Here is a 9,870-nt window from a genome sequence, read left to right on the forward strand (position 1 = left end):
AGGGTGTCCTGTCCCGACAAGCTAGCTTGGCGTGCTAACCGTCGGCGGAGGCTCTTCATGGTGAAGCGGGTACAATGCCCGCACGAGCCGGGGTTATCGATAGCCTCCCGGGCGTGTTCCAGCCCGAGGCAGGACGAGCAGACCTGGTGTGAGTCTGTGCCTGACATTTTAAACCCGCAGCCGCATAGCCGAGCCTCCGAGTCCCTGACTCCTATGGTGTGAGGGAGAGAAGGGTCCATCTTCGATCGCCCGGGTGTCGGCGTGGAGTGGACACGCTAGTAACAGGTACGTTATTGAGAAAAAAATCTAACCTTTCCGTTAGTCCGAAAGGAAAAAAGGCGACGGTGTAGATTTGATTCTTTAAAGAATATTAACTGGTGTGTTAATACCTTTTTTATCTCTGTCTCCTCTGGTGTGAGAGAGAAAAGAGAACGTCCTCTTTACAGTGGAGTCGGTGTGGAGGGAAGAACAAACTAGCAACAGGTATGTTACTAGCTTGAAGAAGCTTTCGACAGAAAGAACGGCGAGGCAGATTCCAATATTAACTGGTGTGTTAATATTGCTAAATCTTCTTGCAAAGCAAAAAAGTAACCGGCAAGCGCCCGTCGACCGAATGTTAGCTTGGGTTCAGTCTGTGGACCGTTAAGCTAGCCCGGTTACTGATAAAACGAGATGTGCTCTGAAGCGAAAAGAGGTGTTTGAATGACGCTGTGTCGTAGCGCAAGCTACTTAAAGGGTGGGTGGATTCCCTGACGTTGACGTCAAGATCACCAGCCAATCAGGATTGGCGTAATGAGATTGATGCTTCTGTTTGCATACGCGTTGAGGCACATCCCATAGTGAGACATCGAATGGAGTGTTATGAATGAGAACTTATAATGTCGGACCTTTTTTGTCATCTGTGAGGAAAAGAAATGGGGCTCAGAGCCTCAGAATACTGAAATCTGTATTTGTTGTAATCTTTTTTTCCTTCTAATTTGTTATCCTTTTATAGATAACACACTGTTATTTACTCAACAATAACACACAATTATCCTTGTTTTTATTTATTTGTTTAATTCCATAATCTCGGGCTTTTTTGGTGTCTGTCAGGAACTGAATTTCAAAATAAAAATGACCGGAAACAGACGTAGGCCTATAAGGGACATTTCGAGCATCATTGCGATACACAGCCACTGAACAGATTACCCAAGATCCTCAGCTATGGTTTAAGCTCGCTGATTGGATGTTTTAGCCACAATGCATGTAGGGATATGGTGTTTATGCGATATCAAATCCGAAAAACTTTTTTTTAAAAAGAAAATAATACTTTATTCTGAGTGTTCTTGCTTTTCTCTTTTAAAGTTATCACATAACGGCATTGTAATACACGGCTCGGCTGCATTATATATTACATATCTGCTGTAGTTCTTTATTTATAGAGCCCTGATGAGAAGACCTTTGGAAAAACTGGAAGAAATGCCGCCGAAACTGAATACTTGACGTGGATCATAAATATATCAACAATTAAACAACATCTTCAATTTCTCTTAACACAATACATCTCCTTGCAGTATCAACACTAATTCGGCTGACTTTTACATTTGATCTAATTCATAGATAGGTTATATTTACACCATAACGGTGCACAGCTGATATAAAAGGACTAGTTTTTAAAGATATTACTGATTTTCTTTGAATATAAGAAGGTAAATACTGAGTCTGAAATAATATAGCAATATGCTGTAAAATTATGTGAAAACATGAATAAAACTGCACATCTTCAGATGTTGTACATACATAAGTGTCCTCCACTAATAATACTACGTTATTATGGCTGTGTGTACCTTGTGTGCGCCTAGTGGTTAAAGCACATTATAAAATTATTGTTTTTATGTGTTATATTTGATGAAAAAAATATTAAGATTACATACTTTCATAGGGAGAAAGTAGAAGGTCAATGATAGAAATATAGAATATAAAAAATCAAGAAGATACTATAAGTGATCTCTACAATAAAACAGTTTAGTGCAGGATGTTCAAAGATATTAATAGGAGGAGGTGCAAAACAGAAAAACGAATTAACCTTTATTTAAACATGAAATAATACTTTAGAATAAGGTCTTCTTTTAAATAACAAAAAAGCTTTGGGGGTATCAAAAGATAAATATTAAGACTGACAAAGTACTTAACGTCTAATATATTGCTTTCCTGCAATGTTAACTATGATGAAGCACTTATTTTAACTGATATTATACATATGAATTATACTCTTATGTATCTAGATAGTATAAGAAATGTGCAGAATATGACAGTTTAATGGTGGAGGTATACACACATATTGATAGATGTCTTGTAATGCACTGTTGAGGAATCTCAGCTGCAACCCAAGTTTTTCATTCATTGCATAACTACACCATAGTTGTGTATATGATATGTCAATACACCTTAGAAAATCTTGAAATCTTGAAAGGGATGTGCAAAATAGCCATTATACAGTCTTTAATTAACTATTAGTAGAGAATAACGAGTAATGAATATACTTTATTACTCGTTTCCATTCATGTCAATTGCAGATAAATGTTTAGTCTTCTCAAGCACCAACTATCAAATATCTGTTATGTTTTGCATGGGGCTTTTGTTGTTTTTGTGTTTAACTTGTGTGCTCCTTTTACCCCTCACTACTCTGTCTTTCTGTCTCTGCAGGGCTGGTGTGTGACAGGGGGGCGTGGCTGGTTACTCCTGGCTGCAGATGAGGCACACCTGTCCCCACTCACTTGATTACCTGCTCTTTAAGAGCCTGGCCCTCACCTCACTTCTCTGCCAGAGTTTTTTTCATGCTGTCCCGCGGTCCGGAGTGCCTTTCTGCAGCCTGGAGTCTGTTGTAGTTGGTTAAGGAGTTCTTTTGAGTTTTGGTCGGAAACGTTTTCCCGCAGCTTTGTTTTTGGTTTACTACGGCCAGCCAAGCTCCCTGTCGTCAGTACCTGCTTTGGATTACCTTGTTTATTAAACCTTTTTGAAACTTTATTTTTTGTCAGTCTCTGCTTTGGGGTCCCAGTAGTATCTAAACGTCACAGAATACTCTGGCCAATATGGACCCTGCAGAGAATGAGAGACTCAGGGAAGTGCTTGCTGCTCAAGGGGTAATGATAGGGCAACATGACAGAGCTCTGCAGAGAGTTATGGAAGCGATTCAGGATTTAACCGCCGGTGTGACCAACATCGGAGGCCGTATGGAACAGGTCGCAGCACATCTCTCCACACTCCCGCCGACTGCCGATGCTCAAGCTACAGACCCTGCTCCTCCACCTCAAGCTGATCCAGAACGACAGCCCTGCAATCCTCGTGAGCCCTTTATCCCCACACCCGTCAGGTATTCAGGAGATTTAGGGTTGTGTAGTCAGTTCTTACACCAGTGTAGTCTTGTGTTTGAGCAACAGCCTTTCACTTATTCCACTGATAGAACTAGGGTTGCTTTCATCATGAGCCTACTGAGTGATAAAGCAGCAGCATGGGCCCTTGCCATATCTAACAGCAACTCGCCTATTAGTCAGTCTCTGTCGTCTTTTACTGCAGAGATGCGTATAGTGTTTGATCATCCAGTGAGGGGGAAGGAGGCTGGTAAAAGACTCCTTTCACTCCACCAGGGTTCAGGCTCTGTTGCTGATTTTGCTATTGATTTCCGCATTCTTGCAGCTGAGAGCGGTTGGAGAGACATGGCTTTGCTGGGAATTTTTTATAAGGGGCTTAATGATGAGTTAAAGGATGAACTAGCTGTTAGGGATGAAACCTCCTCCTTAGAGGAGTTGATTTCTCTAGCGATACGACTAGATAACCGCCTCCGCGAGAGGCGTAGGGAGAGATCAGGAAAACATAGCTCCACCTCCTTTCCCCCTCCGTCCAAGTTTCCTAGTCGGCCGGCATTCTCTGGACCTTCTCGCCATCCTCCTGACTCCGGGCCTCCCAGACCTTTTCCAGATACCCAGGTCTCTCCCTTCTTTATGGAGGAGCCCATGCAGCTGGGAAGGATGACGCTTACTCCATCAGAACGTCAACGCCGTTTTCGTCAGAGACTCTGCTTCTACTGTGGCCAGGCTGGTCACGTCAGCGCCGGTTGTCCCCCTCTGCCAAAAGACATGGCTCATCAGCGACAGGGGGAGCACTGATGAGCCACACTTCTATCAACTCAGCCTCCTCCAACCGCATCCCAGTCAAAGGTACTATTTCCTGGTCTCAGAACTCTGTTCCGCTGCAGGTCTTGATTGATTCTGGTGCGGATGACAATTTCATTGACTCTGACTTTGTGATGCAGTCTAAACTTCCTTTTGAGCCTCTTCCAGAACCTAAGGATGTGTTTGCCTTAGATGGGAGAATCCTAGCCCAAGTTACTCACCGTACTGCTCCAGTTTCCCTCAAGATCTCTGGCAACCATCACGAGATAATCTCCCTGTACCTTATCCCCTCACCCATGTCGCCACTCGTTTTAGGTTTTCCGTGGTTGAAGCTCCATAACCCCCACATAGATAGGGCCAACTCGTCTATCATTAACTGGAGTTTATTCTGTCACTCTCATTGCTTACACTCTGCTGTACCCCCCACAGTTACTAGAGCACCAGACCCCCTCAAACCCATTGATCTCACCTCTGTACCCCCTGAATATCACAGTGTCAAGGAGGTTTTCAGCAAGGACCACGCCCTATCCTTGCCGCCTCACCGGCCCTACGATTGTGCCATAGATTTGCTCCCTGGCACGCCCTTTCCATCTAGTAAACTGTACAATATCTCTAGGCCAGAGAAGGAGGCCATGGAGAGTTACATCTCTGACTCACTCGCTGCTGGGCTTATTCGCCCCTCTTCATCGCCTATGGGCGCAGGTTTCTTTTTTGTGGACAAGAAGGATAAGACCCTACGCCCTTGCATAGACTACAGAGGGCTTAATGAGATCACAGTCAAGAACAAGTACCCCCTTCCACTCATAGACTCAGCCTTTGTTCCCCTTCATGAAGCCACCATCTTCACTAAGTTGGATCTTCGCAATGTGTACCACTTGGTGAGAATAAGGGAGGGGGATGAGTGGAAGACTGCATTCAATACTCCCAGGGGACATTTTGAGTATTTAGTAATGCCTTTTGGGTTAACGAACGCACCTGAGGTTTTTCAAGCTATGATTAATGATGTATTGCGTGACATGTTAAACAGGTTTGTTTTTGTGTACCTTGATGACATCCTTATCTTCTCTCGCACTCTTCAGGAGCATGTCCAGCATGTTAGGCTGGTACTGCAGAGACTTCTTGAGAACAGACTGTACGTTAAGGCTGAGAAGTGTGAGTTGCATGCCTCTTCTGTGAGTTTCCTGGGTTTTATCGTCGACAAGGGACAATTAAGGACTGACCCCGCCAAGGTCCAAGCAGTGACCGAGTGGCCCACTCCCTCTAACAAGAAGCAGTTGCAAAGGTTTCATAGAAGGTTTATTCGGGACTATAGTAGGGTAGCAGTGCCTCTGACTAAACTCACCTCTGTCAAGTTGCCTTTTGAGTGGTCTCCTGCAGCTGAGGCAGCTTTTGTAAAACTGAAATGTCTGTTTGCCACTGCTCCTGTGCTCTCTCATTCTGATCCAGGGGTTCAGTTTGTGGTGGAGGTGGATGCCTCTGATTCTGGAGTGGGGGCAGTTTTATCCCAGCGTTCCCCTGCAGACCAGAAGCTCCACCCTTGTGCGTTCTTCTCTCGTCGGCTGACCCCTGCTGAGAGGAATTACGACGTTGGTAATCGGGAGTTGCTGACAGTGGTTCTGGCCCTTCAAGAATGGAGGCATTGGCTGGAGGGAGCCAACCATCCTTTTATAGTATGGACGGACCATAAGAATTTGTCTTACCTTCGCTCTGCACGCAGGCTCAACTCACACCAGGCTCGGTGGGCTCTCTTCCTGGGACGGTTCAACTTCACCTTGACCTACCGGCCTGGCTCCAGGAATGTGAAGGCAGACGCCTTGTCCCAGCAGTTCGCTTCCCCAGGATGCAACCATTCTGCCATCTTCCTGTGTCGTGGGAGCAGCTAGATGGGAGATTGAAAGGGTGGTCCAGGAGGCCCAGGAGGATCATCCAGCGGCTCAGGATTGTCCACCAGACCGGCTGTTCGTTTCCACCGATGTTAGATCTCCAGTGCTCCAGTGGGGACACACGTCCAAAGTTGCCTGCCATGCAGGTTTTCATCGGACCCTGGCTCTAATTCGACAACGCTTCTGGTGGCCCACTATGTCCGCAGACACGAAGGAGTATGTCTCAGCTTGTTCCGTCTGTGCCCGCAGCAAGGCCTCACATCAGGCCCCCGCTGGCCTTCTTCGCCCACTTCCCATTCCCCACCGGCCCTGGTCCCACATTGCGGTGGATTTTGTGACTGGTCTCCCACCATCAGATGGGAACGACACTATTCTAACCATCGTTGACCGTTTCTCTAAGGCTGTGCACTTTGTCCCCTGCCTAAACTACCTTCTGCCCTCGAGACTGCCACTCTTCTCACCCAGCATGTTTTTAGGCTGCATGGTATCCCTCAGGATATTGTTTCAGACAGGGGTCCACAGTTTTCCTCCCAAGTTTGGAATGCCTTTTGTCGGGTATTGGGGGCGTCGGCCAGTTTGTCCTCTGGGTACCATCCCCAAACCAATGGCCAGACGGAGCGGGCAAATCAGGACCTGGGAACGGCTCTTCGTTGTGTTGCCTCTCGAAACCCAGCCTCATGGTCTCTTCATCTGCCATGGGTTGAGTACGCCCACAACTCCCTGGTGTGCTCTGCCACAGGTATGTCACCCTTTATGGCTTCCAACGGCTTCCAACCTCCCCTTTTCCCGGTTCAAGAGAGAGAGGTGGCAGTTCCCTCAGTACAGGGGCATCTTCGGCGAGCCCGCAGAGTCTGGCGTGAAGCCCGTGCAGCTCTTACCCGCACCTCCGCCCGGAACCAGAGGATGGCGGATCGTCATCGACGACCAGCTCCGGATTACCAACCGGGCCAGAAGGTTTGGCTTTCCTCCCGTGACATCCCTCTTCAAACGGATTCTCGGAAACTCACTCCCAGGTACATTGGACCTTATGAGATAGAACGGGTCATCAATCCTAGTGTGGTTAGGCTTAAGTTGCCTCTTGCCTTGAAGGTGCACCCCACTTTTCATGTGTCACTCCTTAAGAGAGTTTCCTGCAGCCCTCTTTGCCCTCCAACCAAACCCCCTCCACCCACCCGGCTCATCGACAACCACCCGGCCTTCACTGTACGGAGGTTGCTGAAGGTTCGAAGGTGGGGCCGTGGATACCAGTATTTAGTGGATTGGGTGGGGTATGGGCCAGAGGAGCGACAATGGGTTTCTCGCTCGCTGATTTTGGACCCAAAACTCTTGAGAGACTTTTATGTCCGTTTCCCGGATAGTCCTGGTAGGCCGCCAGGAGGCGTCCTTTGAGGGGGGGGTACTGTTATGTTTTGCATGGGGCTTTTGTTGTTTTTGTGTTTAACTTGTTGTGTGCTCCTTTTACCCCTCACTACTCTGTCTTTCTGTCTCTGCAGGGCTGGTGTGTGACAGGGGGGCGTGGCTGGTTACTCCTGGCTGCAGATGAGGCACACCTGTCCCCACTCACTTGATTACCTGCTCTTTAAGAGCTTGGCCCTCACCTCACTTCTCTGCCAGAGTTTTTTTCATGCTGTCCCGCGGTCCGGAGTGCCTTTCTGCAGCCTGGAGTCTGTTGTAGTTGATTATGGAGTTCTTTTGAGTTTTGGTCGGAAACGTTTTCCCGCAGCTTTGTTTTTGGTCTACTACGGCCAGCCAAGCTCCCTGTCGTCAGTACCTGCCTTGGATTACCTTGTTTATTAAACCTTTTTGAAACTTTATTTTTTGGCAGTCTCTGCTTTGGGGTCCCAGTAGTATCTAAACGTCACAATATCTCTCCTGATTGTTGGCACTTGACAATCACCTTCCCTGAATTTTACTCAGGTGTAACTAAAGTCTGATTAAAGGGTTGTTTATATTTCACATCATTAATCAGAATCTGCAAAGTAACTCAAATAAATGCAGTGAAGTAAAAATACCAAGTTAACCTCTGAATTGTTGTGGAGTAGAATTACAAAGTAACAATGAGCTGTCATGTGGGTATATATTAATGCTGCGCATTATGGACACAAGCGATTTTCACCCATTTATTAATTATATGTTTTACATTTGATAACACCAATGTGTTTAATACTGGTAACTTCTAATTATGGGAAAAACGAAAACGTTCAGTCGAGACGTCCCATAGAACATTTTGCGAAACATAATAGCCAGCATGTGTAGTTCTGGGGGGGTGTTCGATTTCAGTTTTGGATAGTCTGGCGTGGTTTCGTTCCATTTCAAACAGCTGTTTGACGCTCAGCGTAACCTTTGCGCACTGCCACTCCAACATCCAATCCCAGAGTTTATAGATTAATCACTGGGACAGTAGACCTAAACGATAGCTGGGAATTATGGGTTGTGTAGTGTCTTCGGCCATCCTAAACTCAGAAATGTTTTTCAAATTTCATATCGCATTAACACCATATCCCTACATGCATTGTGGCAAAAACATCCAATCAGCTAGCTTAAACCATAGCTGAGGATCTTGGGTAATCAGTTCAGTGGCTAAGTATCGCAATGATGCTCGAAACGTCCCTTATAGGCCTACGTCTATTTCCGGTTATTTTTATTTTGAAATTCAGTTCCTGATGGACACCAGAAAAGCTTGAGATTATGGAATTAATCAAATAAATAAAAACAAGGATAATTGTGTTATTGTTGAGTAAATAACAGTGTGTTATTTAGAAAATAATAACAAATTAGAAGGAAAAAAAGATTTAAAAAAATACAGATTTCAGTATTCTGAGGCTCTGAGCCCCATTTATTTTCCTCACAGCCGACAAAAAAAGTCCGACATACGATTAAAAAAAGAAAATACAAAAAATAATCGTGGCTTGATATTGAGTAAGAACATGTTTTTATGAACCCCACAGCTTCCGGTCTTCCAAGATCCGAACGGACAAAAAGATGTGCTGCAGGCACGAAACACACTACCAATTGCTCCATTGCTTTTAAAATCGTTCTGTGTGACACGAAAAAAAGGGGAAAATCGTGTTGGTGAACACGAATCCATAGATTAAATGTCGTGACTATAACACAAAATGCCGTGAGACTGGGTTAGTAGTACGTATGCCAGGCCTGTAAGTGGCGCTGTAGTCTGCCACAAAAGCAGCGAAGAAGACTTCTCACAGAATCAGCCCTTGCAAAACAGGGCTGGAAAAGAGCAAATAGAGCAAAATGAGGCATGGCTAAAATGCATGATCTGTTTGGTATTTTGAAAAAAAAACTTCACAGACATGTTTTATATAGGTATGGCCCTATATTATATTATTCAAATATAGCATGATAGGTCCACTTTAAGCAGGATAATTTTAAATTGTGATGACATATTTAAAGTGGACCTATTATGCAAAATGCACGTTTTGATGTATTTTATACATAGATATGTGTCCCCGGTGTGTCAGGGAACTCACAAAGTGTCAGAAAACAAAACCCTCTCTCTTTTCCTCCGTACCCACATCTCTAAAAAAAATTAAAACCGGAGGTGCGAACAAACAGATCCAGAATTTTGGCTCCTATTACGTCATTGGAGACATCCGGCACACGTGACACGTCCCAACCTATCGTCTCTGTATACAGTCGTCTCTACAGTAGCTGAATCCCCTCTCGCAGCTGTGTGTCTGTGTATTCAGCAGGATGTCTGCAGGAGGCACTTAGAGTAAAGTCGTTATATATAATACATATAATGGCACTGTTCTAGCGGTAAAAACTTAAGAAAGAACATGTCAAGCTATGTGCTGTATCAGAAACAATGCGCGGCG

The sequence above is a fragment of the Pseudochaenichthys georgianus genome, chromosome 14, assembly GCF_902827115.2.
Source record: "Pseudochaenichthys georgianus chromosome 14, fPseGeo1.2, whole genome shotgun sequence".
Classification (NCBI taxonomy): Eukaryota; Metazoa; Chordata; class Actinopteri; order Perciformes; family Channichthyidae; genus Pseudochaenichthys; species Pseudochaenichthys georgianus.